At 42.2% G+C, this 19,596-nt stretch overlaps 1 protein-coding gene across 1 annotated transcript in view; it reads right to left on the reverse strand.

Annotated features, from left to right (window-relative positions):
• ABCA1 (ATP binding cassette subfamily A member 1) overlaps window positions 1-8,829 on the reverse strand; it is a 106,708-nt gene extending 97,879 nt beyond the window's left edge. Inside the window, exon 1 of the mRNA XM_063294919.1 lies at window positions 8,589-8,829. The gene's annotated coding sequence lies outside the window, so the exon portion shown is untranslated. The remainder of the gene's footprint in view (window positions 1-8,588) is intronic.
• Between the last annotated feature and the right edge of the window lie 10,767 nt (window positions 8,830-19,596).

Raw genomic sequence — 19,596 nt, forward strand, 5'->3', positions numbered from 1 at the left:
TATGCAAACCCTTCCTCCATACAGAGAGACATATGCCCTGTTTAGCAACACTGATCAAACATATAAACATATCAAAGGAGGAATAGGGAAAGAGGCACTGAAGAATGCCAGTCGTCACAGGGGACTTCTATAGGGCAGTATGGAAATACTGCAAATAAATAAGTAAATCTTCACTAGATTTTCTGGGACACAAGATAAAAAGTGTCAGAGGCTTGCTGAAGGAACAGGGTCTCCACCAGAATCTCCAAAGCTGATTTACGTTGTCTGAGCAGACATATCCATAGTAAAGATATACAACAATAGTCTCAACTGCCTGGCTCATGGATATACTGTTTATCTACAGAAAGAGCTAAGCTTCAGCCAAAGATTGTATAACTCAGGGTTATCTGGAGACCCTTCTCAGCAGTCTCCCACCTTGCCCATTGCAAAGGAGAACTTGCATATTGGCCAGGATTGTTATTCTGCCTTCATCATTATTGGAAGGGACATTGAATGGCATTACCAGTGGCATTCCTTCATCCTCCATCCTTGCTCATCAGAAGTTGAACCAGTTGACTGTGACCTTCTCCATTGCTCTTTCTATACAATATGGTGCAAGCATTGATTATACTCTTACCAACCAACATGAATATTCAGAAGAAGATGGTATTCTTATCCTTTGAGCAGATTAGTCAATGATGATCTCCAAGAGACTGGCCAACTTTTGTTCAAGTACCATTGCAATTCAACATGGAATCCTATAGCTTTGTTAAATCAATATGGCAGCTTCTGTAAAAAGTTTTAATTTTAACCATTTGTAGTTTAGTTCTTAGGACAATGTACATTATGTGGTCCCTGATCATAAATGCATACATGTTATTCTCTTAAGTCTCGTATAATACTGATATTTGAGCAATATTTTTGCATTTCCTGTACTATGAATGTAAGCCCAACATTGGCTGGAAAACAGTGCAACATTTTAAACACCTCTCTTTCTTCTTCTATCCTGCATTGTTCTGTCTTCAAACAGCAGAAAGTAGGATGCAAACTAGTTTCAGAAGGTTTAATTGATTACATTAATCTGATTGCATCATTTATATTGAAACACTGGTGCCATTTTAAGGGACTAAAATGCAAAATAATTTGTGGTCTAATAAATGAAAATGAAAACTCCAACTCACTGGTAGATTATAATTTACCATCAGATTCATAATTTCCCCAATTAATCCTCTAAAACTTTATCTGATTTGTTTTGCTGCTTATTTGTGAATTCAGCCTGTTACAGGTGTGAAAATTCTCTGAGTTCATGCAAGGCACCAAACCAGTTACTAGATGTAATTTTTTAATTTCTACTGCACCCCTCTCAGCTTCCTCTTTTAGAAGAGAAAGCCAGAGCTGATCTAAAGAGAACTCTGAACTGTATGGTCAGCAGATGCTGACTTAAGTTTGTTTTTCCACAAGAATGTGCCTGGAAACTAGCTCAAACTCATCACATCTAGAAAAGGACCCTCTCCACATATACACAGTCAGGTTATCTTTAAAATCACAGTAACTTCTCTACCAGAGTCAACAATGTAAAAAAATGGTGTCCTTCACTGGATTAATTTAAGAATGATTTCCAGGCAGTAATGACTGGGCCAATAAATAAGTTTCTAAGAGCTCTCTTCTAGGAGTTACCATGGGCTCTCTCTCTCATTCTCTCCCTCTGCATTACACAGACTCATATGTTTTCATCAAATGAGCAATATTGAAAAGTGCAAAAGCAGCAAACTTTTCCCTTTGTCAGTCAGACATTGGCAAAACAGAAAAAGGAACAAAAGCAATAAGTAACACCCAAGCTTCTCATAGCTAACACAGAACTTCTTTGACTTTTGAATGTCATCAAAAGAGTATTTTAAACCAATTATTTGCATCGGCACTATTCTAAAGATAACTACATAGAGTAAGAGAAGTATTCAGCACATCTCACATAATGGCTTTATTCCTTCAGCAAAGCCTACTAGATTAGAAGATGCCATCACATTTCCAAACACAACTTGTATCTTCTCCTTGATTTTCTAGCCAAGATTCTGCAGACACACTAAATATTCTTCTATGATTGATTACCAAGGTACAAGTAGTCCTCACTTAACGACCACAATTGGGACCAGAATTTTGGTTGCTAAGCAAAGTGGTCATTTAGCGAATCTGACCCAATTTTATTCCCTTTTTTGCAGTGGTTGTTAAGTGAATCATCATGGCTGTTAAGTGGACCATGTGGTCATTAAGCAGATCATGTGGTTCCCCATTGATTTTGCTTGCCAGAAGCTGGCTGGGAAGGTCAAAAATGGCAATCGTGTGTCCCTGGGACACTGTGACAGTCATAAATGTGAACTGGTTGCTAAGTGCCCAAATCGTGATCATGTGACTGTGGGATGCTGCGATGGTCGTAAGTGTGAGGACTGGTCACAAGTTGGTTTTTCCAGCACCATCATAAGTCTGAACCGTCACTAACAAATGGTCATTCTGTACCATTCTGAACTATCTGTATATGTTTTGTACAGTGAACAGGAACCACTTTAACAATGAAGCTCAGACTGCATAGCCTCAGCATCTGGTTTCAAGTTCTCGTCATGCAAGAACATGAAACAACAAAGGAATGCAGGAATCAACTGAGAATTTCAGGGACCATTGCAAAAGTGCACACATGGAGTAGTTCAGTAGCTCCACAAATATATTTTCTTTCAAAAATGATCAAAATTCTTTTCACTCCTTTCAAAAGTGACCAAAAGCAGAACAATTTTAACAAAGCCTAAAATATTTCAAGTCAGAAGACCAAAAAATGTGATCCATGTAACAGATTTGTACTCACCTCCACAAAATACAGTTATAATTTGCAATACAGCTAGTCCTTGTTTAGCAACTGCCTTGTTTAGCAACCATTCACAGTTACAAAGGTGATGAAAAGTAACTGTGTGACCAGTCCTTGCATTAATGACCTACACAGATCTATAAAGCAAAAGAAATCTGAAGTAAGATCATAAGCACAGTTGCGGTCTCACTTAGCAACCACTTCACTTAATGACCAGGTTTCTGGTCCCAATTGTGGCTGCTAAATGAGGACTACCTGTAGCACACATCTGCAGCTCCATCAAATACCAAACTGACCTGATATCACATAATTTCTGAAGACAAAGCATATTCTCATTGGCTTAGGGTTCCAAAAGATGGATAAATACCACTAAATTCCATAGAGATGGATACTTCTAATGAATTAAACCTCACTTAAAACATGTACCTTGGAATTTCTTAAATAGTTCCAACTTGGATCATTTCTACTTGCAATAGGGAGATGATACTCAGAGTAAGAAAAAGTTATAAACCAATTTTTGGCCTTAAAAGATAGGGGTTTAAAAAAAAAAGGCAAACTGCATATATTGAAATCTTCATTGAAACAATAGATTGCAGAGGTTAAAAACACAGTACTTGAGGGATTTTTAATTCCATGTATTTAGCGCAAACATGGAAGAGGCCTCATAAAAGCTAGAATGCTTCATTTGTCCTGGAAACATATGAAGATTTGCTAGATGTATTGCCATCCAGAATGCATGCAAATGGAAAATCAGGTAAGAGAAGAGACATTGCATTGGTGACCATTATATGTTAAAATTCAGGTTAATAAAACAGGAAAGTCTGCAAGGAAGAATGGTTTACAAAGGTTCACTGAAAGTGTTTTAGTTGTTGTCAAAGCAGATATAAAAAAACATGAAAAAGCTAGTTTCTAAGAACTCCAGAACATGATTTTACTGAATATATAACATATATGATTTCACTTGCAGAAACTAGGAGTAGAATTTTAAAGCAAAACAAGACAAAATGTGATACTGCATGTCAACCCAGCTTGAGCCGTAATGTGAATTGTTTGTTTTGCTTTAGTTTGTTATGGAAACCTAGCCACTGGGGTTTATAAACCATGATTTCTGGCTTAATCCACAATTGGTCATTACTTATGTTTTACAATATTCCTATGCTGCTAATTCCACATGGACTACTGCCAGTTTACATATCAATAAAACATATCTATAAAACCATAAGTAATACACACAGACACACACATACATTAAAACCATGCTCGCATTATGTCAAGATTCATTATGTTTCTTCAACACACCATAGTTCCAACACATCTGACTTAGGATGAGGTGTGAACCCTTCGGTACAACCTTTACGATTCATAGTTCATTCAAGAGACAGACAAACTTCCCATCAGCACCACTGCTTTTATTAAAACTATTAGAGTTCAGTCCCAACGTTCACAGCATAACCTTCAGCTAGTGACTAGCTTTCCACCTTGTCTACCTCCCAGAGATGGTGTGAAGGAAGGCATGATGTCTTTTGTCACCCTAAGCATCCTGCAGTAACTGAGTTGTGATGAATCATGGAATGCTAATCCTGAAAGTGACATGAAACCTGTATGTGGACTACCTTGTGTTTCCCCTTTATACAATTATGTCTTTGCTATAATGTACCAGGCATTTCTATGCCACTCCCAATGTACTTGGTTGTAAATATACAATGTGCACAGGCACCTAAAAGCCATGAGAGGGGCATTCACTAGAGATTATATGAACGTTATTTCAAGAATGGTTCCAAGAACATTGAATTGCAACAGATTTTTCAAATGGCAATTCTTTTTTAGTTGTATGATCCCCTCTGATGTGGTCCTATTTAAATCAGATTATAATATGATGTATGTGTGTGTGTGTGACATTCAGGGTAGGAATCCACACGAACGATTGTTTAACAAGGACATTGTTAAGCATGTGCTTGGCTATAATCTACTAAGTGACAGGATCATATCTATTAAAATTTGTGAATATCCAGTGAACATCAAAAATGTAAGGGCATGTACCCAGTGTAGACGCAATGGTGGAAAACATGTGGAATTATATGGCAAATTGTAAGAGGTGCTAAGTGCAGCATCAAGAAAGAGCATAGAACTGCTAATGATGCTTGGAATGCAAACCTCGAAGAAATGGCAGAACCAGTTCCTATAGGATAATTTGAATCAAGTGAATATAGTAATTCAGGGTGCGAGTTAACAGAGTTTGCAAACAGCATTTTGTTGTTTGTCAGCACCTGCTTCAAAGAACATAAATGCAATTGCTATACCCAAATATCACTGGAACCACATGAACTACATAACAGGAAACAGAATATGATAAAGTACAATAGAGTCAACCGGAACACTTCCTGTGGGCTAGATCATGACTTATTGATATCAAATAAAACAGTTAGGAAATTAAAGAGTGCAGATCTGACCCCAAGGACATACAGTCAGAATATAAGTTTGGTGTACGAAATAGATTCAGTCTATTTAACTCATACAACAGAGAAACCAAGGATCTACAAGAAGAGTTAAGAGATGTTGTGAAAACCAAAGCAGAAAAAAATACCAAAATTTCAAAGAGAGAAGATCCAGAAAGCTTGTTGTGAAAACCATCATGATACCACAAGAAAGATAAAGAATGAAAGCCTTGGACAAGAATAATATTTAATGACTTTCACCATCAAGCAATAAAGGACAAGGAATGACATTTCAATCAAGAATGTCAATAGAGAAGGAAAAACAATAAGAAAAGAAGAATGAGAGATCTTTTTAAGATCAGAAAAATGACTGGAAAATTCACAGCTAATGTACAACTATATACATAGTGCCTTCAACTCAGTCTTGATTCCTGATGCCTGACCCAACTAGTCCTTGCAGTTTTCTTGGCACTATTTTTGTGGCTTGCCATTGCCCTGTTCCTAGGGCTGAGAGGGAGTGATTGGCCCAAAGTCACCCAGCTGGTTTCGTACCTAAGGTGGGACCAGACCTCAGGTCTCCCCTCTCCTAGTCCAGAATCCTAACCATTAGACCACACTTGCTCTAAGATAGGACTACTCAGATTTAATTATGGAAAAGATCTAATTGAGACTTAAGGGAAGATGAGAGATTGTACTGAAATTAATTCTTTATGCAAGCAACATTTTCCTTAAGATCTTACATAAAATAATAGAGCCGTGCATGGACAGAGAAAAACCAGATGAACAGCAGTTTCAAAAAAGGAAGAGGGATGTGATATCAGCTGTCATAAGATGGATAATGGAAATAGCAAGAGATGACAAGAGAGGTTTATCTTTTATTGAGTAGAGCAAGGCTTTTGACAGTGTATATCATGCCATACAGTATAGTCAATACAATATATCCATATATGATGAATATATTAAGGCTAATAGATAAGCCAGAACTATTTTAAGGAACCTTCATAATGAACAAGAAGTAGTGATAAGAAGTGAGTTTGGAAAAACAGAGTGGTTCAAAATAGGTAAAGGAGTGAGACAAGGATGGATGTCAACCCTGTTACATTTATACCATGAATATATTAAAAGAATTGACAACTAGAACCAAAATTGGCAACTAGAGACAGAAACACTAACAACTTGAGATGGGTAGGCACCATTTTGTTAGCCAAAAGTAAAGAAGCCTTAGATGAACTCATTCAGAAAGTAGAAGTGGAAAATCAGGTTAATATTAAATAGGAAAAAGAAAAAGTTTGATTCGTAAAAGGGAAGATGATTTTGTATTCTTGGGATCAAGGATAGACAGTGCACTGTAGAAGTAAGGGGATCAATTCTGTGGAGGAAGGCAATGACAGACAAGATGATGAAGGATATTTTTATGACTACAAAGATCAAAATAGTTAACATAGTGGTAATGTTATTGCCATGAAAGCTGGACACTGAGAAAGAGCACATGAAAGAAGATTGATGGATTTGGAGATGGTTATTAAGAGTACCATGGACTATAAGCAGTCAGTTCTGGACCAAATAAAGACCATTCCCTTGAAGTGACCACCAACAAGTAGAAACTCACATTATCTGGGCATGTGGTGCAAGCAGTTGCTTGAAGGTAAAAGCCACCAGACTTGGCAAGGTCTTGAGAACTAGAAAAAGGGGAAGATAACAAGGAGGGTGAATGGTGTCAGAGGCGCAGAGCTTTCGTTGGAAGAGCTGAAGATATTACTAGAGCCTGGCTAAGTTGTTAAGTGTTTGTCCATGCTGTCACCAGAAGCGAAGTCCAAATCAAATTAGTTTGAGGAAGTATCCTCAAACTAATATTCTTAATGTACTGAAGTCAGCCAAGTGATATTTTAATCCTGAATAAAAAGAGATTTCTGTTAACCAAATCCATTAAAATTGCTTTATACACATGGTACCAAGCTCCAATAATTTACTGTTCAAGCATGCACAATGTCCCCAAACCAATGGTTACAAAGATCAGAAGTAATAAAGTGAAACATTGCAAGCCCTTGCTCTTTTACTCTGCAAAGCTCTCCTCTTTGGTCTTGTTTACTCAGAATGGGAAGGAAACACTGAGATTCATGAAATAGCCTTGTTCTGAGTAGCAGAGCTAATAATAATCGCAATAAAATAAATAGCCCAAGATTACCCCCATCACCCCATTATATTGGTTCTCCTGGTAATTCCACTTTTCATGGAATTATTTCTTACAAAGTTAGTTTCCCCCTCGGATTAAGGGGTGCAATTCCCAGGCTGATGGCTTTTATTAAGCTGTCACACATATAACAAGGTTACTCTCGGTCATTCCTTGCTGACTTGGAGCTGCTCCGCGAAGCTGCTCCGTGAGTTTTTCTCCTTTTTGCCTTGTCTCAGCAGCCCCAACTGGAGGCGTCTTTCCAGACAGCAGCCGGAGAAAAATCAGGAGCCAAGAGGCGTCAGCAAATCCCGCTAGAGAGGGCTTTGGACTCTCGCAAGCTTCATTCCCGGTTGTGTTTGCAAAGATGCTATCGAGTTCCATGTTTCACGTGGAGAGGGTACAACACCCATGCAGAATGACTACAGCAGGGCTGGCTGGGAACGAAGGGCTTTGTAGTCCAGTGATGTAGGGAAGGAGTTGAGTCTTTTTGGTGTGGCTGGGGGTTTTGTAAGAAATTATTAATCTTGATCCTTGCGGTCAGACAGAGAGGATTAAATACGAATGAAATGTATGCACATTGTTTGACTCAGAGACAGAAAGAAAGAAGAAAAGGCTCCACAGTGAGAACTACCTCGCCCGCCACGGCACTGCTTTGTCTACCTCTAAAAACAACCAGATCTCTCCCCAAACGTGGCAATCCAGCTCCTCTTCGCCCCGTCGCTTCTGCCCTCCTTTGCAAACCGGCGCAGTAGCGCAGCTTATTCTGAGCTCATCTATCCCTCACGAGTGGCCAGCCAGCAAACCATCTAAAGCAGGGACGTCTTCGTACGTGCGTGCCAGGAATTCATCCCTGTTCCAGGGATGCTAGTGTCTCCGGGGGAGACAAAGCGCACTCTGAACACCCCCAAAAGTCCGCGTCGCTCGTCTCCCTCGTTCCTTTAAAAATCTACCGGGAAGCTCAGCCAAACTGCCCTCGACGTCTGTGCAGAGTTGAGCTGGGTCGGAGCGGGAACAGGTCCCCCCTTTCCGAAGCGGGACACAACCGAGAGCCGATCCATGGGCAGGTTTCGCTGCAGCGGGAGCAGCCCCCTTGAAGCGTCCTCCCCTTTCGCGATCTCCCCCCAAACTCCCCCCTTTCCGCCCCCTTTACCTGCTCGCCAGTTTGATCGAGGCTCTGCCTTTCGATCCACCTTCCAGCCGGATGCCGGAGACGACGACGACGCCCGACACCCCTCCGGGGCAATATTGGGGGAGGGGGGAATGCGGGGGGCAGCAGCCGCCTCAACTCTTGTTCCCCCAACCGCGACTCAAGAAAAGCAGGAGATTTTGAACCCGAGGCGCCTTATATAGAACCCGCCGGCTCTGCGCAGCGAGGTTATTATCGGTCAACCCAGCTTCCCTTTGCCGCTCCAGCTGCTGCTGCCGCTGGTCTGTTTATGTATTTCAATCACTCACCGTGAGCACGTGGAGGAGGAGCACGCCTCTTAAAAGGGCGACGCCGCTGGCCCCCTGAGCATCTCGGCTCCTCCGTACCCGGAGGGGGGGGGCGGGGGGACGCTTTCCGGTGGCCCCAGCGCCCTCCCGCTCTCTCTTCCTTCGCAGCGCCTCTGGACAGCTCCGAGTCAACAGCCAGCCGAGATGCTCCCTGTGGTCTCTCCGAAATGCGTCGTCGTTGTGATTGCTTGTGTTGGACTGCAAATCCCATCACGTATCTTTCCACGACCGAGGAAAGGGAGAGGACTTTTCCTGCTGTGCAATGAACAGTAATGCCACTTCCTGCATTTGACCATGGGGCATTCTCACTGCATGTTACTTTTTCTAAAGGCAGAGCTTTTCCTTCTACCTCTCCCATCTGGGGGACCCATTCTCTCTCTCTCTCTCTCTCTCTCTCTCTCTCACACACACACACACACACACACACACACACACGGTGGAAAGCAAAGCTTTGACTGTAGGTCACACACCACTCATCCACCCTCAGGAAGATGTGAGGCTCAGGTTGACACCAAACACTTGGAAAGGTCTGACAGACTGGAAAAAGAACCATGGAAAAAGAATGGAGAGGTTACAACTTTTGCTGAGTTGGTCCTCCATTGGCTGGATGTCATCTGGTGCAAAATGAATGTTCTTTCTTTCAGCAGCTGACCAGTGATCAACACATTTTTCTTTGCTTTTTTCAAATACACACACACCTTGATTCATTTGGAGAGATCACATGTGGCAAGACATTTCCATATCACTTCTGTTTCTATTCTCAGTCCTCCACAGCAGTTTGAAAGTGATTTGCAATTGTCTTCATTGCTGCTGGCCTCAGATGCAGGGATTGTGTTGAGATCACCAGGAGCCAATGCCTTCTTCAGGTGACTAATCAGAGTACAAAGAGCATCATTCATTCAAGTCCTATTTCCTGAGCTGTCCTGGTTCCTAGATAATAAGAATCTCTTCTGCTTCACACACTTACAAGGACACATACTCATTGATTGATTATGTGCCATCAAGTCATTGTTGACTCTTAGCAACCACATAGATAGATTTTCTCCATGATGATCTGTCCCTAGCCTGGTCTTTCAGGTCTTCCAATGGTGCACCCATCCCACTGTAACTGAGTCCATCCACCTGGCTGCTGGTTGTCCTCTTCTTCTCTTTCCTTCCACCTTTCCCAGCATTAGAGTCTTCTCTGAAGAGCTCGGTCTTCACATAATGTGTCTGAAGTAGGATAATTTGAGCCTGGTCATTTGTGTGCACACACACACTCATGCACCTCTCCAAACCAATGTTGCTATGATGGGAAGGTATGCAAAAATTGTGGTTCATAAGAAAAAGGAAACATCCATGCTCTATCTTGCCAGCTTCACTCTGTTGCATATAAAAGCATCTGAAAATATGTTGATAACCATATTGGCATTTTTGCAATGCACTGTAAATTTTCTAACCATACTGCTATATTGGGTCAAGTGGGAGATAAGTCTTCAACAGTGCAAACAGACTGAAGTGCAAACAGACCACTTTAAAATGATCCAAGCTGTTCATCCACACTGTTTTAAATGTTTGTAGATTTTTGAAACTATTCTCTTGTTCTTGGTAACCCAGGGAAAGCAATGTATTTTTGCATTTTCTTCATCCCTTTGAAATGGAATTAATTTTTTTTTAAATGCCTTCGAGTCAACACTGCTGGCAACTGCCAGTGTTGGCTCCTGGCAACTGCCTGGACAAGTCCCTGCAGTTTTTTTGGCAAAATTTCAGAAGTTGTTTGCCTCTGCCTTCTTCCTAGGGCTGAGAATGGGTGACTGGCCCAAGGCACCCAGTTGGCTTTGCACCTAAGGCAGGACTAGAACTCCTGGTCTCCAGGTTTCTGGCCTAGTGCCTTAACCATTACACTAAACTAGCTCTATACATTTAAAATACTGTATGGTATTTTATATATTAAATCTAGGTTAGCCATATCTCAATTTCATACAGCAGTCTTCTACTGAAAAAGCATTCTGTTTCAAGGACTGATCTGCTGAAAGCTGAAAAATATAAGAAGGAAAATACAGGGCCTTGAGGTTGCCCCTCAGAAATGAGCAGGCACCCAAATCTCCTAGCCATGATCATCTCCACTATTGTGAGAAGTATTGTAGTTCTGCTAAGTTACAGTAATCCTTTCTAAGTGAGAGTTGGTTTGGTGTAGTGCACAAGGTTAGAAACTAGGAGACACTGAGGTCTAATTCTGCCTTAAGCACAAAGCAGCTATTTTCTCTCAGCCCTAGGAAGGAGGCAATGGCAAACCACTTCTGAAAAATCTTGCCAAAAAAATTGCAGGGACTTGATCTATTTGATCAGGATAAGACAACAAGTGCTTTTGGTGAAAACTGGAAACCTCTTATGGACTTTTTGCTGAACCTGGAAAAAATGAACTGGTGATTTATGGATTTGCTGATTAAAAAGGACTGAATATGGGATGAAGGGAATTATGACATAACTTTAAAACAGGGAGGAGAGATAATGTTTGTAACTCCTGTAAAGAAGATCAGAAATCACTTCCTTATATATCTTTTCTTTTTTTCTATTTGTACTACTTTTCACACTTATCTATTCTTTTTTTTCTTTCCTATAATCTTACTTTATATCAATTTATGTTTATCTTTTACTTCTGTGAAAATCTTTAATAAAACTTATTAAAAAATAAAAATAAAAATGGGTACATTGAGCTAATGGCATGATAACAAAGATCAACCTATCTGCCAAGTCACTGAGTTATTTGGCGCCAGAGAATTTTTGGGAAGATCTTTCTCTTTCCTAACACCTCCAATACAGACAGATAATTCTATATCAGATCAGATCTTTTGTTGTCACTGTTGAGGCTAATCAAATTATCTCTGCATGAGCCACTGTTCTTGTAATCAAAAGACAAGCACAGTGAGTTACAGAGATATTTTTCTATTGGTTCTGAAACTGCTTGGTGGTAGTTAAAATGAAAAGAAGCATGCAGATTGTTATTAATTTAATTGATGATGGTGATGATAATGAGGAGGAAGGGAAGAAATTTACAGCTCTCCAAATGTTCAGGATTCCAACCCTGTTGGTCCTAGTCAGCAAGGCTTATGTTCAGGGATGATATCATCCAACATTTTAGGAGTAAGGGAAGGACTCAGATTCTCTATCATCTTCTGTCTAAAAATTAACCTTAACATTGTAGGAGTGATCTGTGCATACAATTTTAATGCAAATGAAATATGCTGCATCCATCAAAAGTTTGTTCTGTTTGTTCTCACTGAATGTGTGAGTAATTAGAAAGTCTGCATCTTTAATATACTGGAACTCGGATTAGACTGTTTAACACTTAACCACCAGCGCAAGAGATTTCATTGAAAAGGTCTTGGCCATGAGCTGGGCTTCATTGCACTAGAGACTTTGAGATTACTGAACAAAAGAAACACATAATTTAGCTATGACTTCTGCCTGATTGCCTTCTCAAGATATTTTTAAGAGGAAAAACTCCATTATTGCAGATGCCTCTGTGATTAGGCTGTAGTCAGGGCACGCATTCATGATATCCAGTATAACAGTCAGCAACTATGAAGAACCACGAGATTGCTGCCTAATGGTTCCCTCATAATTGGACTGATTACTCTTACGTAATAAACCCCCTGTTCTGTGCTATCTCTAATAATAAACTTAGAGAGTTTAAAGTGCTATGTACTGTAAGAAACATGCTTGAAATTAACGAAATGCCACAAAGTCTATTCATGTTTGCATATCCCAAAATTTGAATAAGAACAATATTGATCTGCATTGTCCAGCATGTAAATGACCAAGGGGATGTGTGTGTGTGTGTGTAGATGTGTGTGTGCACACACACCCTGGAATTATTAATTTACAAACTACAGTTGCACTGAGATTTCATATATAGCAGAACAATCAGATGCATCAGCATCTGTGTGGAATCAACAAGTGCTAGTTGTCTACTGAAAGATGGGCAGTAATGAAGCTTCCTTTGATAAGGTACTCTACTGACTTGGTGTCTGTATGACCTCAAGTCAGTGATGACTCCTGGCAACTGCTTGGATAAGTCCCTGCAGTTTTCTTGGCAAGGTTTTCCAGAAGTGGTTTGGCCTTGCCTCCTTCCCAGGGCTGAGAGAGAAGGACTGGCCCAAGGTCACCCAGCTGGCTTCATGGCCAAGCAGGGACTAGAACTCATGGTCTCCTGGTTTCTAGCCTGGTGCTTTAACCACTACACCAGACTGGCTCTATCAGTTTAGTTTGTTTATTCATTTAGTCGCTTCTGACTCTTCGTGACTTCATGGACCAGCCCACGCCAGAGCTTCCTGTCAACACCCCCAGCTCCCCCAAGGTCGAGTTCTTAATCTCTAGAATATCATCCATCCACCTTGCCTTTGGGCGGCCCCTCTTCCTTTTGCCCTCCACTCTCCCTAGCATCAGCATCTTCTCCAGGGTGTCCTGTCTTCTCATTATGTGGCCAAAGTATTTCAGTTTTGCCTTTAATATCATTCCCTCAAGTGAGCAGTCTGGCTTTATTTCCTGGAGTATGGACTGGTTTGATCTTCTTGCCACCCCAGAAATCCCTGAGCTGAATGCAGGAACATGCAGACCAGGGCCTTAGGGCCAAGTAGGAGATGTATTAAACAAGATGAAGAGATTGTTTTCCTTTCAATGAATTCAACAAGACTTCAGACAGTAGAAGCAAGTTACTACATGCAGAATGGCTGCAGGCATTCAATGGCTGCAGGCAGGCGTCCTCTCATTCTTGTTATCTCCATAGAGAGAGTGGATTAAAAATGGACTTTCCACACACAAAACGGAAAGCCAAATATTAAAGTTTGATTAGAGAAAGGACAATAACTACATTAGTGACTAGAACCCCCTTATGGACTTTTTGCTGAAAAAAGAAAAAAACGAACTTGTGATTTATGGGTTTGGTGATTAGAAAGCAGAAGGAAATTATGTTGTAACCTTAGAGAGAGACAGTAAAATATAAATGTACTTGTAACTGTTAATGATAAGAAGCCGCTTCTTTATAACTTTTCCTTTCCTTTCCTTTCTTTTCTCTTCTCTATTTCTTTCTTTGCACTTTTTTTCCACTTATTTCTTTTCTTTCCTTGCTTTTTTCTCTCAAAATTTTTATGGGTTTTGTTCTTTTCAATATTTCTTTCATAAAAATTAAATATGAAAAAAAGGAAAGTTAAATATTAAGGAAGGGGGCTGACACCCTCGGGCAGGCAGGGGGAGAAGGTCAGGGCAAGCCACTCCATTTTTATTTATGCACAGTATAGGCTGACCATACATCCCATTTTGAATGGGACAGTCCTGTTTTTTTTAACATTTCCTGACCATCCTGTTGTTTTAATATAAATGTCAATTTTGTCCAATTTTTTAAAAGCGGTGCCTACTGGGAAAAGCGGGAAAAAATTGAAATTGAAATGGAAAAGGAGGCTGACTTGGAAGTAGTTCTCAGTCCGGCAGGAAACCTAGAGCGGAACCGCAGGAACAGCTGATTGGTGGTGAGCAAGAGGAAGAGTCACTGCCACCAATCAGTGCAGTGGAAGACGGTTGGAAAAGCGTGTCCAGCAGAAAAGAAGTCGATTGGCTCTCAGGCCAAAATGGTGGGAATAAAATAAAATAAAAGGGCATGCCAGAGAGGAACCGTTCACTAGGCTCCTTTGTTCCTGTCCTCCCGTCCCAGCCCTCCGCTGCCCTCAGCCCTCCACTTCTCCAGCCTCCTGCCGCCTCGTTCCTGTCCTCCCGTCCCAGCCCTCCGCTGCCCTCAGCCCTCCACTTCTTCAGCCTCCTGCCGCCTCGTTCCTGTCCTCCCGTCCCAGCCCTCCGCTGCCCTCAGCCCTCCACTTCTTCAGCCTCCTGCCGCCTCGTTCCTGTCCTCCCGTCCCAGCCCTCCGCTGCCCTCAGCCCTCCACTTCTTCAGCCTCCTGCCGCCTCGTTCCTGTCCTCCCGTCCCAGCCCTCCGCTGCCCTCAGCCCTCCACTTCTTCAGCCTCCTGCCGCCTCGTTCCTGTCCTCCCGTCCCAGCCCTCCGCTGCCCTCAGCCCTCCACTTCTCCAGCCTCCTGCCGCCTCGTTCCTGTCCTCCCGTCCCAGCCCTCCGCTGCCCTCAGCCCTCCACTTCTTCAGCCTCCTGCCGCCTCGTTCCTGTCCTCCCGTCCCAGCCCTCCGCTGCCCTCAGCCCGCTGCCCCCCTCAGCCCTCCTGAAACCTCTCTGCCCAACGCCCCCCTTGCACCAGCCTCTCCAGGCCCAACCATTGCCGCACCTCCCCTTCCTGCACCTTCTCAGCTAATGTGGATAACTTTTGATCATCTTTTTCGTGAATATGGAATATTACATAAGTTTAACCCTGTCCCGTTTTGCCATCCCAATGTCCTGTTTTTGTCTCAGGGAAATATGGTCAACCTAGCACAGTAACTATACTCAGGAGCTCCTCTGCCCCCTTTTTGAATTCGAAGACTTCTTATGAGTTTCCTCACAAAGAGTTTGTCTTCTTCTTCACGCCAAGCTGCAGGTTTTGATCCATCTTGCCTAGCAACCTTCAGAGAAAAACGGAGCTTGCAAGAAAAATAAATGGAAAAGACTTTGGACCTGTTCCCCAGTGAGATCTGGAGCAAGTTTAGGCTGCAGTGCTCTGTGCTGCAGGCTACTTACTGCAAATTAAATCCCACAAATTTAGGGAAGTTTGTGGGATTTAATTGGCCTAATTTTGCAGGATTGTAGCCTCAAAAAGTTGTCTGTGAGTCTTAACTGGGCTTGCTCTGCTCTGCTGTTGTTCTCTTTGATTGTTTTCTCCTAGGTTGCCATGGTGATTGTTTAGCTCAGCAGTGCTCCAGATTCACAAGGCCACCCAAAGCTTTGAACAGATCAGAGTTGCACATAGCTTGCATGTTTTCAGGAGTAGGAAGGTTGGTCACTGTTTCGCTTTCCCAAAAAGCTGCCTGATTCCTGAAATGCCTACCAACCACTCATTCTCTGCTCTGCTCAAGACTAAACAGCAGGTCTTTGAACCACAACATCAGGCCTCGCTGGGAGACTTTTTTGCTTCTTCTCCAAGCAGGTCTGTCTGCAGGGTCTGGTCAAAAAAGCCAAGATGGCAGCTACGATGGTGCGAGTGAAGCTCCATCTGTTTTTTATGTAACTTCGTTGCACTATCATTGTTGCCATCTTGACTTTTTTTACCACCCCCTGCCCCCTAGCCCCTGCATTTCAATCTAGATTGCCCAATGGTGAGATCCAGAGAATTCAAATGCTTGCACACCCACTTTTAGTGGCATTTGGTAGGCAATCTGGACCCCTATTGTCATTATATAGTTTGCCCTCCTCTGTGTGTGTGTGTGTGTGTGTGTGTGTGTGGTGCATGTGTATTTTAATGCCTTACTTTTGCTAGATCAGTTTCAGTGTCATCTAGACCTGGTATCTTTCATCTCCTCGCCTAGAGCTGGTATCTTTCAATTATTTGTTTGATCGTCTTTTAAAACATTAATAGGCTTTTGCTACTTTGCCTTGATCGCAACATCTTCACCCACAGAAATTAGATGAAACATTTCTCTCTGCTGAACCCTATGCCAGGGAAAACGAAAACATAATCTTGTATTTCAGTGTCCCACGGGTGCGTGAAGTAGATTTCTGGTCCCCAAGCCCAACTATGGGCCTCTAACCATTCCAGGAGGTCAGGACTGCATGACATCGCCCTCCACCCACTCCCATCCCAGAAGGAAGGTTGGAAGGAAAATAGTGTCAAGACAACACTGCTAAATATTCTGTCAGGCCCCGTAACACACCAGTGTTCCAGGCACAATATTGCTTTCCAGAAAGGATTTGGACTATCAAGGGACTGTCTGGAGAGATGGATTTCATGAGGCACTTAGGACCAGAAATCTTAGAAACTAAACAAAAACCAAGACAGACAACAGACACACCGTTAAGAAGATAACATTATCACTATTTTGTAGATTATCAAGAGCATCTAAGAGAGAATAAGCACATGGAAAAAGCATGTTTAAGAATGTACTAAATGAATAAATAAGCTTTTTAATAGCAGTGATTCTGCTATTGAATCACATGGGTATTTGTCAACTGATACAGTCATCTGGATTGCACAGCAAATCCTAGGTTGAACCACCATTTTTAACAGGGCTGAAAGTGTGCTGATGTAACCCAGCTGTACTGTTGCTTGTCTTCTAATTCCAAGGAAGATCAAGTTTGCAGCTGGAGAGTCCTCCTTGACCCCAGCTGTCACTGGATTCTCAGGTGGCAGCTGTGGCAAGGAGCATACTGGCTTGAGTGCCAACGGTGACTCCTGCTCAGCTGGTTGGACTTAGTGATAATCAATCACATCTTGTTTGCAATCTGCCTTGACCACTGCAATTGCAATTTATTTATTTATTTAATTTATTTTCTATCCTGCTTTTATTATTTTTATAAATAACTCAAGGTGGCTAACGTACCCAATACTCCTTCTTCCTCCTCCTATTTCCCCCACAACAACAGCCCTGTGAGGTTGGTTGGGCTGAGAGAGTGACTGGCCCAAGGTCACCCAGCCGGCTTTCACGCCTAAGGCAGGACTAGAACTCACAGCCTCCTGGTTTCTAGCCCGTTGCCGTAACCACTAGACCAAACTGGTTCACTCCTTTACATGGGGCTATACTTGAAAAATGTTCAGAAACCGTAATTGGTACAAAATGTAGTAGCCTGGCTGCAGACCAGTACAAGATATAGCAATCATATGATGCCTGTTCCAAAAGATCTGCTGTGGTCACCAATTGCCAAATATAGATATTGTATTTTAAAGCCCTAAATAGCTTATTACAGCCTGATTATCTGTGGGACAGTCTCTCCCAGTATGAAACTGCCCAGTTACTTGGACCAGTTGGAAATGTTCTTCTGCAGCTGCCAGAACCCCATATTTTGGGTATGCAGGATAGAGAGCCAGTTTGGTCTAGTGGTTAAGGTGCTCAGCTAGAAACCAGGAGGCTGTGAGTTCTAGTCCCGCCTTAGGCATGAAAGCCGGCTGGGTGACCTTGGGCCAGCCCCTCTCTCTCAGCCCAAGAGCCAATCAGGTGTAGCAGGAGAGTTCTAGTCCCGCCTTAGGCCTGAAAGCCAGCTGGGTGATCTTGGGCCAGTCACTCTCTCTCAGCCCAAGAGCCAATCAGGTGTAGTAGGAGAGTTCTAGTCCAGCCTTAGGCCTGAAAGCTGGCTGGGTGATCTTGGGCCAGCCCCTCTCTCTCAGCCCAAGAGCCAATCAGGTGTAGCAGGAGAGTTCTAGTCCCGCCTTAGGCATGAAAGCTGGCTGGGTGATCTTGGGCCAGTCACTCTCTCTCAGCCCAAGAGCCAATCAGGTGTAGCAGGAGAGTTCTAGTCCCGCCTTAGGCCTGAAAGCCAGCTGGGTGACCTTGGGCCAGCCCCTCTCTCTCAGCCCAAGAGCCAATCAGGTGTAGCAGGAGAGTTCTAGTCCCGCCTTAGGCATGAAAGCCGGCTGGGTGACCTTGGGCCAGCCCCTCTCTCTCAGCCCAAGAGCCAATCAGGTGTAGCAGGAGAGTTCTAGTCCCGCCTTAGGCCTGAAAGCCAGCTGGGTGATCTTGGGCCAGTCACTCCCTCTCAGCCCAACCAACCTCACAGGGTGGTTGCTGTGGGGAAAAGAGGAGGAGGAAGGAGTATTAGGTATGTTAGCTGCCTTGAGTTATTTATAAAAATAATAAAGGCGGGATAGAAAATAAACAAACAAACAAATAAAAAACAAAGGGCCTTCTCCTGTGTGACCCCCAGGCTATATGGCTCTCCCAATATTTAGGAATATGGTAAAATACATTTCTTTTGCCAAGCTTTTAATTGTTGCTCTTTGAGTGAGATGAGTAGCGACTAAATTTGAAAAACAAACAAATGAATAATTTAATGATTGGCTTTAATTTTAGTTCTGATTTTATTTTGTATTATTCTTTAGGTATTTGCTACTATTGTAAGCTGCCTTGAACATTAGGATAAACAGAAAGGGGGATATAAATTTAATAATAAATTAAAATATAACGAAATAATTAAGCAGTTTATGAAGAGCATCATTTCCTGTTGTGACCTCACATACTTATCTCTGGGGCAGAGATCCCACCCTACAAGTGACTTTTGTTCAGTGCTTGCATTTCAGAGCTATTGCCCTTTTAAAAAATATAGCATTCAAATCTTCTACAGGCAAGAATTGTACTGGGAAATGTAGCCCTTTGGTGTTTTTGAATTCTTTTTCTTTCTTTCTTTCTGAAAGTGACTTCATCTGTTTATGAACTGCAGCTCCTTTATCCTAACATGCAAGCTATTGTCTCTGGCAAAGAAAGAAATCGTTTATATGAAGCTGTGTTTCAGAAAATAACTAGCTGGAAAGGCCCTGGGCCACTTGCCAAGAACAAATATCTGTGCTTACTCTGCATTTGGAAGTGAATACCAATAGATTTCTTGCAGGAGGTGAATGCCAATATATTCTTTACAATGCAACAACTGCTTGAAACAGTAACTCAAACGGAGGAATTAAATCACCAGGCTTTTAATATCTTAAATTTGCATTTCTTATTCATCCTATATGGCTATAACAAATTAGCAAAACTGAATAGAACTCATCTCACCAGCTTTCCACAGACTGAGACTCTACACCTTTGTGCTTCCCACATATACTGG

Source organism: Candoia aspera, chromosome 2, assembly GCF_035149785.1.
Source record: "Candoia aspera isolate rCanAsp1 chromosome 2, rCanAsp1.hap2, whole genome shotgun sequence".
Taxonomy (NCBI): Eukaryota; Metazoa; Chordata; class Lepidosauria; order Squamata; family Boidae; genus Candoia; species Candoia aspera.